This window comes from Ochotona curzoniae, unplaced genomic scaffold (assembly GCF_017591425.1).
Source record: "Ochotona curzoniae isolate NIBS_2020 unplaced genomic scaffold, NIBS_Ocur_1.0 contig_883, whole genome shotgun sequence".
NCBI lineage: Eukaryota > Metazoa > Chordata > Mammalia > Lagomorpha > Ochotonidae > Ochotona > Ochotona curzoniae.
Window position 1 is genome coordinate 59167398 of NW_024466599.1, and position 8124 is coordinate 59175521.

The window sequence follows — 8124 nt, forward strand, 5'->3', positions numbered from 1 at the left end:
GACATGCCAGTATTAAGAGTGACAGCACATTGTGGCTTTAAAATATCATTATTGCAGAAACACAGCTAATAGAATTTATTGTGCTTATTTCTGTGAAATGCCTTTTGTTGTGTTTACTGGCTATCTTATATCTTCTGTGCAATATCTCCTCAGATACTCTGCTCATTCTTTAATTGGAACAGTCCATCTCCTTATTGAGTTACAATGGTTGTATGCATAGTCTATACAAAACCTGTTATCAGATATACAGAGAAACAGGTAGAGACACACAGTTCTAGCAAATCATGTATTTTGAAAAGAAGTATTCTAAAAATTTTGATAAAGTCAAACACATTTTTATCTTTATGTCATTCTTTTTACATCATAAGAAATCTGTGCCTAACTCTGAATAGTATGTGCTATCTAGAAAATGATATATCAAAATCATAGGAAAATCTCCAAAAGCCTTACATTCAATGAGAAGAAAAGAAAAATGAAAATAAGTATCGATTCTGTTATTCATCCTACTCTAGTGTCTAAGGGCAGGAAAGCTAATCTATAAGAGTAGGAGGCATATCAGGCACAAGGGAAGTTGAAGTTAATGAAACATTCTTTATGCTATGTTTGTCAACAGACAACAAATCCCTTAAAGTCATTGTGACTTACTGTGCATATATAACAACAAAAACAGGTGATGTGAAACAAAATTTGATGGAAGTTATAGCTGAGTTGATAGGAAAACAGGTGGACACACGCTTCTTTAGAATAAGCTTTAGGGAATACAGAAAACATTGCTATTTCTGAGACAAAAAAAAACACATTAAATTATACATATGTATCTTATTAAATAAGTATTTTATTCTAAGTTTATAAGTGTCTTATAACCTTCCAAAGACACCAGAGTAATTCAAACACCACACCCCAGGCTGTTTCCCGAGTGGAGGGTAACTGACTGCATCTCCCAACCAAAAAGGGCTTAAGGGAGGGAAGGATAAAGAGAAAAGAGGGGAATGTTCCTTCCTCCTCTTCCTTCCCAGACACTATGAAGCTAAAACTGAAACTTTATTGGGAAAAGGAAAAGCATCTAGCATTGAACGTAGAGTTTTTCTCCTGTAGCAGTTTATGTTCCAAAATTTTTTTTTAAATTGAGATACAATAAAGAATAAATCACCACAACCTATAACGGAAAGAAAAATTTTCATGTAGGATGATAGAATTTTACAGCTATATACCTATACATCATCCATTCCAAGTCACTAAATTACAGGTAGAATAAATAAGGCTTAGAGGGATTAAGACTTGTATAATCATATAACTAGGTAGTTAATGAGCTGAAAAGGAGGGAGAACACAGTTGTCCTGGTTCAGTGTGTTTATAAAATTACATTCTCTGGCCCAAGGCTCTTCACAGAGTATGTATCCTCAAAAACACCGGAAGAATAAACTCATGGCATAATGGTGAAAATTGTACACAAGACATAAATTAAAAGAAGATGAATTTAGATGATCTTCTCTCTTTATTTCTCCTAATGAAATGAGTTCTGTATATACATCTTTGTGCCAGTTTTTCACATTAGGGAATAACACATTTCTTGGTGAAATTCCTCTAGCAGGTATTATGCTGAAGAAAGAATGCAGTGGGAAATTCTCAAGAACTGCAGCTCTTTCCTAGAAAGAGCTAAGGGAAATGAGTTCTTTCTGATGTGATGAAGTTACAGCCCTCTCTCCTGCTATAAGACTGATGCTATTTAACTGTTTCAGGCCTTGTAAAGCTAAAATAAACTTGGAAGATTTGTTTTCAATAAACACACAATCATAATTACATGGGGGTATCAGATCCTTTGGATATTTCTGAAATCAATATGCATTCTAAATAGAATGTAGAGAACCAACTGACCCATCTATGCTCAGAATCCAAGACTTTAGTTCTGAAACAGTAGTCTGTAACAAAGTTTACAACCCAACAAACAACAGAAACTCAATTTACACAAAATGAAATCTCAGAAGCCTACTGTTATTTCTACTATGGTTCTACAGCCTTGGGATCATTTAAATGAAATTATTTATTTAATTCCAAGCCTTATGACTTGTCTACTCATTTAACAGAGAAACAGTGGATTGAGTTTACTGAGGACGTTGCTTGAGGATATTCCAGCTTAGCCAACACCTTAACTTAGCAGGAACATAACAACTTCCATTCTGGTTAGTGCACACTGTATTCACACTTGAAAATGAATGGTGTGAATCATACACACATAAGTCAAAAGGAAAAATAAAGTCCCCTTTAATAGCAAAGACCTACAAAATTAAGCCCTTTAAACTCAAAACAGCATTGTGATTTTGTAATACATTATGAGTAATAATTTCAAAGCGGTATGAAAGCAGATTTGAGCTTAGAATTCAACTCTGAAGTAAAATGTTACTTATTAAGACAAAGAAAAAAAAGGTTTCTAGAGTAAAATTTGTCATGTATCTCCAATGTCTAATGTAAAACTGACCAGAAGTGATCCATTTGAAGACGGTACTTTAGATCTGTTCCACCTCTGAAATGTCAAGGTATTGAGAAAGTTCCCAAAACGGAAAATAAAAATAATAGAGCTACTGTTCTGTCAGTTTTTAAAGACACATTGATATGATCTTTCAGAAATATATTCATGCTTATAAGTAAAACATCTTTAAAATATTCCACAGAACAATTTTGTGTATTAACTGAATTATCAAAAACAAACAGAAGAAAAACTTTTTACTACTTGGAAGAAAACAATAGAACTATGCTCTCCAATTTGAAAGCTATTAAACAAGAAACCTGCACATACTGATACTTACAGATACATTTTTCTAGAAGTTTATTCTCAATAAAAGCATTTGCTTCCTATCACTTTTTCTGTTAGATATTTTTCAAAATAATTTACGAACATCAAGTAAAAAGGGATATGTGTGAACAGACGAAGTCAGTGAGCATTTATCCCCCCCACCCAGAGCAACACAAGTTCCCAAACAGACCTTCTGCTGTTATTGTATGTTAGTTTCCCAGTAAAAACTGCAGGACCATAACCCACTTGAAATCATTAATAATACAAAACATAAGTTTAATGTGTCTTTAGTTGTCAAAAAAAAGTCACCAATAAAGTCTTAAAAAAAGCAAGGACCTTAGAAACATAATTATCTCAGTGAAACACTGACTTCATAAATGTCAAAATCAGGTAGTCTCCACCATTATTTCTCAAAATACAATCCTGAGATATTTGTGAGGGAAGGCAAAAGAAGTAAGAGTTTTAATGAGATCATAATATTAAATTTTGTGTGTGTGTGTGTGTGTATGATAAAAATTTCTCTCGCATCTTAAAGTTTAAAGACATGAAAAGAACACTGTGGGTTATCACGGTGGCACAGACTTGGTTCTGAGCCCTGGGATAGGGCTTTTTGAAGAAAAAGTCTGGGTAGCTGAATCCTCTGACATCAGATGGGCCCTAAGCTACAACAAATTATCTCAGGTGATGAATAAGTCCTCTGAATGTATTCATCAAACACTTTTTTTAACAGGCTCACTGGTATGCCAAATACTCCAGTTAAAAATCCCCTGCATATCATGTTTCTGTCTTCACTTTTGCTCTAGCTGTAGCTTTATCCGGCACAAAAACCTTCCCAAGCATCTCTATCCGAAGCTCCAATGCTAGCACTGAATACCTTCCTCTGTGTAGCAACATCTAAGCTCTTCAGAAGTCGAACACCTGCTCTGCCATCCTTCAGGACATAAGCATATAACCATATAATCAGCATCAGCATCATATACTCTTTCTGCTAACTGCAAAAACATTTACACAATATATACTTTGTTTACATCAAGTACTTGGCAAAGGCACATGTAACCTTTAAAGCAAACCCATGAATTAATCTATCATAATTCCCCTTTCATAGATTTAAAACAAAATATTTAAAACTACGCACAGGCCCTCCAGTCCTAGGCAGTAGAGAGCCTGCACTTGCACCTGAAGCTCTCTTCCAGGAGCTCCTTATGCTGCTGTGATATACGACCTCATGCAAATACCTGTTCTCTTCAACCGGCCTGCATGCTGAGGTCACAGAGGGTGTCTTTTACTTCTTTCTGCTTCCAGTGCCTCATACAGCTTAGTATAGGACTGGGCAGATGTTAAGAGCTCTGAGGGAGTGAAGCAAAGACACTGTATCCAGAAGGCACATATCCATAAAATGTTCTATCAGATCTTTATTTGTGTGGTACAACCTTAAAGATCCAGATAATTAAAGACAGAAACCCCTAAAAATGAAATTCTTCAGAGGAAGTCAATTCTCATCTGTAACTAGATTAATATTCAGGGTGACAAGCTGATCTTTAAAAAATTCTCATTCTTTTTCTCAGTCATAACTTATTAATGTTACTCAAATCTCTCTAGTTCTTGCTGTAAACAAAATGTATTTTTGTCAGCTCTCCAATAATTTTGTAATTTGTTTTCATTAAGTGTATAATTACTTACAAAGGAAACAAATAAAAGGTCACTTTTGTTTCAGAGTAGAGAAAATGTGGAGCATACAGGCACACAATGATGTGCAAACTGCAACAAAAACAGAGGGGATCACTGCCTCCTCCCAACACTCACCACTGAACCCCCAGAAAGAAGGGGTGTTAGACACGTCCACAGAGTCAGGGGAAACAAAGCAGGACAAAAGTAACTTATTATGCTCATAGGTAACCACCACAAATATCTTTTGCCAGCTTGCTGACATTCCATGAAAAGGAATAGCAACAACCCAAAACACCTCTATCCACAAGTTACTGTGAAATAAGGTAATCATTGAAAGATACACAGTTTGATCACAATCTTATATCAGGATGTTAGTAATACTGACCAATCAAGCTTCAGCCACATGGCTGTTAGTTAGCCAAGTCATGAAAGGAACTGAATTCCTACCATGAGGAGGTGAGGGTGAAGCAGGAAGGTTTATCATTTCTCATATCATACACTTCCCCTACACTGATTCTGGTGATTAAATGTATTGGCTCTTCCACAAATCAGCACCCGATTGAATAGAAACAGAATTTTGTACAGTCCAACTCCTATTTTACATTCTTTCAAAATACATAAACTCACACTGCACTACTATCATAGAACAGTTTAAGTGAAAGTTTAAAATTAATAATCTATGGTACAAGTTTCATTTTTACTAACACTTTCAATGAATCCAATTTTGGTCATCCACACATACTTCTTAAAGACAAAGCACAGCAATTATAGATACTGAGATCTGGGGAATGTGATTTTTAAAATAACATAAGTAATACTAAATATAGACTCCCAAATATTCATTTCTGACTCATAATGTTGGAGCATTGTGAGATGATAAATATGCTAAACAAGTATGGCTGTCTGGCCATGTATAGTAAAGTTTTCAGTAGAAATGCTTGCAAAAGAGACAATTGCTAAGTAACAATCTGCATAACGGGTTAAAAAAGGAAGCTAAAGAAAAAAGAAGTAAAAAACAGCATTTTCTGAAAATACACGCAAGCAACTCAATTTTTAAATTGTTACCAATGGCCCGGCAGCTAATTCAACTTTTCTATTGGTGTAAACCACACACAAAATTATACAGTGTGTTTCTTTTCCAACATCTTCAGAATTCCCATAAGGTGCATCAGACCAGGGGTCAGGTTAACTGTTAATGGCTATCATGCAGCAGAAGCTATTGAAATGGTACATTTACAAGCCTGTGGAGTAGAGCCTGGTTCCTCTGAAAACTGTTTAGCCATTATCCCCCTTTAGAAGTTAACCCATAATGGACCAAACTTCATCCCGTCCACCCTTCTTCTCCCTATTTTCCCAAACAGAGCTACCTCAGTGCTTTGCATGCCAAGCAAAACATTCCATAAACAATGCTGTGGTGCAAAAGCATTAAAGTTCAGAGAGTTTCCGCCTTTGGAGCAGGTAGTGACAGGACCAAGGACACACGGGTTCAACTGCAAGCCAGATGCTAGGCGGGTGGTTTGAAACTGTCCACCCAAAGAGGCCTAGGGCAGGATACCAGCCCTCCCGTCGCCACCCTTCCTCTCCCCTCCCCTCTTTCTCTCTTGTTGCCTTCCTCTCCTCTGCTTTCCTTGTGGTTTGTCATGGAGACAATCAACGCAGCGAAAAGCTGAATTGCGAATTAGTAAGAAACACACTGGGAATATGCAATTCTCGGAAGGAAAAAAAAAAACTGCTTGAGAGGGGTGGAGGGGGGCCTGTTGGCAACACGTCTAAGTGACAGCCCTCCCCACCCCCACCCTAATACAGCACAAATCCATACATTCCTCCTGGATCCCCTCTGCTTCCAGTTGTCAGCACTCTACCCAACTTGATTCTCTATCCGAATAATCCCTGTGAATAACCCCTGTGCAAGAGTATGTCTCTCAGCATTTGTGCCCAATTTTGTGGAAACCCCTGAACCCGGACAGTTACAGCAAGGCAAGGGATGTTCCCACCCTCCCACCGGGGAAGGAGTGAGAGAAAGAGGGTGAAAGAGACAGAGACAAGGGGAAAGGGATGCGGAGCTAGGCTTGAGGGCCAGAGGTTGAAAGCAAGACCGGGAAGAAAGAAAGGGTGGGAAGGAAGTGGGGCTGGGAGAGGGGAAGAAAGGGATGAAAGAAAGGCTGAGAGAAAGGAGGGGTGAGGAGAGAGGGATGTTGGGAAGGATGAGGGAGGGAGGGTTGGAGAGCCGAGAGGGAGGGGAGGATGGAGAGGGGATGGGAGGGATCCTGTGAGGAGGGAGGCAGGCAAGGATGGAGGATGCTCTGCCCGGGACTCACCTCTGTGGGTCGGAGGGAGTTTCTCGCCTCCTCCTTTCTCGCTTGTTCTCAGCAGCTGCAGTGGTAATCACAGAAGGGGCTGTGCAGAGGAGGCGGCGGGGACGAGGGCAGCTGCTGCAGCCGCTGGCCGAGGTGCGGTGCCGCCTGCTCCGCCCGCCCGCCCGGGTCTCCGCCTCACTCGGAGCTGGAAGCGAAGCCGCTCCCCCCTCCCCCCGCCCGCCCCGCGTCCTGCCCAAGCGCGAGCGGCAGCGGCCCGGATCGCCGCTAGGGGAGGCGGCCAGTGCGCAGGCGCGGCCGCTCGCTCGCTCGCCGCGCCCTCGCGCGCCCCGTGCTCCTCCGCAAGGCGGCGCGTGCTGGGGGCGGGACGCGGGCGCGCGCGGCCTGGAGAGCGCCCGGGAGGGCGGGGCTGGGGGGCGGAGCCTCCGGGGGCGGGGCGCGGGGCGGAGCCGCCGGGGGAGGGGCGCGGGCTGGCTGCCGCAGGGCGCAGGTGCCGTGTCCATGACGACGGCGTTACCCCGCGAGCAGGCTCCGGGAGGGATGAGAATGGGCAGCAGGGAGGGGTTGCCCAGTAGGGTAGAAAGGTCAGCCCCTCAGGGAGGAGGGCCAGGCCTGAGTCCGGTTGAGGTACTGACAGGGGAGGGAGACTAGCGGGTTGTAGCGCTCAAACAAAACCCAAGAGAATAGTGTTAAAACAAATGCAATATTAGCTCATTCAACAAGCCTTTGTTGAATGTTGTCTGTAGCAAGCCTTGCTTTCAGCTAAAGAATCTTACTAGAGCCCTCTTTTGTGGCGGCGCTGAGGCGTTTTGAAGTAGCCAACACTGTTTGAAGACCCCTTGTTTGTCCTGGCGAAGATTCTCCTGCGCTTCAGAACTTAACACAGCTCCACCAGCCATCACAGCTGGGGCCGGAGGGAGGTGGAATGGAACTGTTAACTGCTAGCACAGAAAAGTACCCAGCTGTAGCAAATACTTCACACAAGTTAGTCACCTTTGTTCCTCGATAGTACCAAATGACGACTTTTTTTCTATGCTTTTCTTTGGTTTAAACCGAGAAAGACATAGAAAATTATTGACAGCTAGATATGCCTTCACATGGTAGCTGCCTGATTCTCCCGCCCACTAGTAAAAGTACATTTGTTCTTGTCGACATTAAAATGTCTTTATGTCCCATTGTGCGCACCTTTTTTCTTTTGCCCCTCTCCATCATAGCTTATGTCAGTTATTTTTCTGTACCCACTTGATCACAAGTTGGTTCCTAAAACTGAAAATGTTACCAAACTCAAATATCTTTTATTCTTTCCAAGAAGTGACTGCCTCTATCCATTTCTCTTTCTCTCAATGTATT

The 8124-nt window shown here is 41.2% G+C and overlaps 1 protein-coding gene across 3 annotated transcripts in view; it reads right to left on the reverse strand.

Moving 5' to 3' along the window:
- CTNNA2 (catenin alpha 2) overlaps positions 1-7033 on the reverse strand; it is a 1062093-nt gene extending 1055060 nt beyond the window's left edge. For 2 of the 3 annotated variants that reach the window (XM_040993624.1, XM_040993620.1), the window contains exon 1: positions 6778-7033. The gene's annotated coding sequence lies outside the window, so the exon portion shown is untranslated. The remainder of the gene's footprint in view (positions 1-6777) is intronic. The other variant, XM_040993627.1, reaches the window with a different exon arrangement.
- Between the last annotated feature and the right edge of the window lie 1091 nt (positions 7034-8124).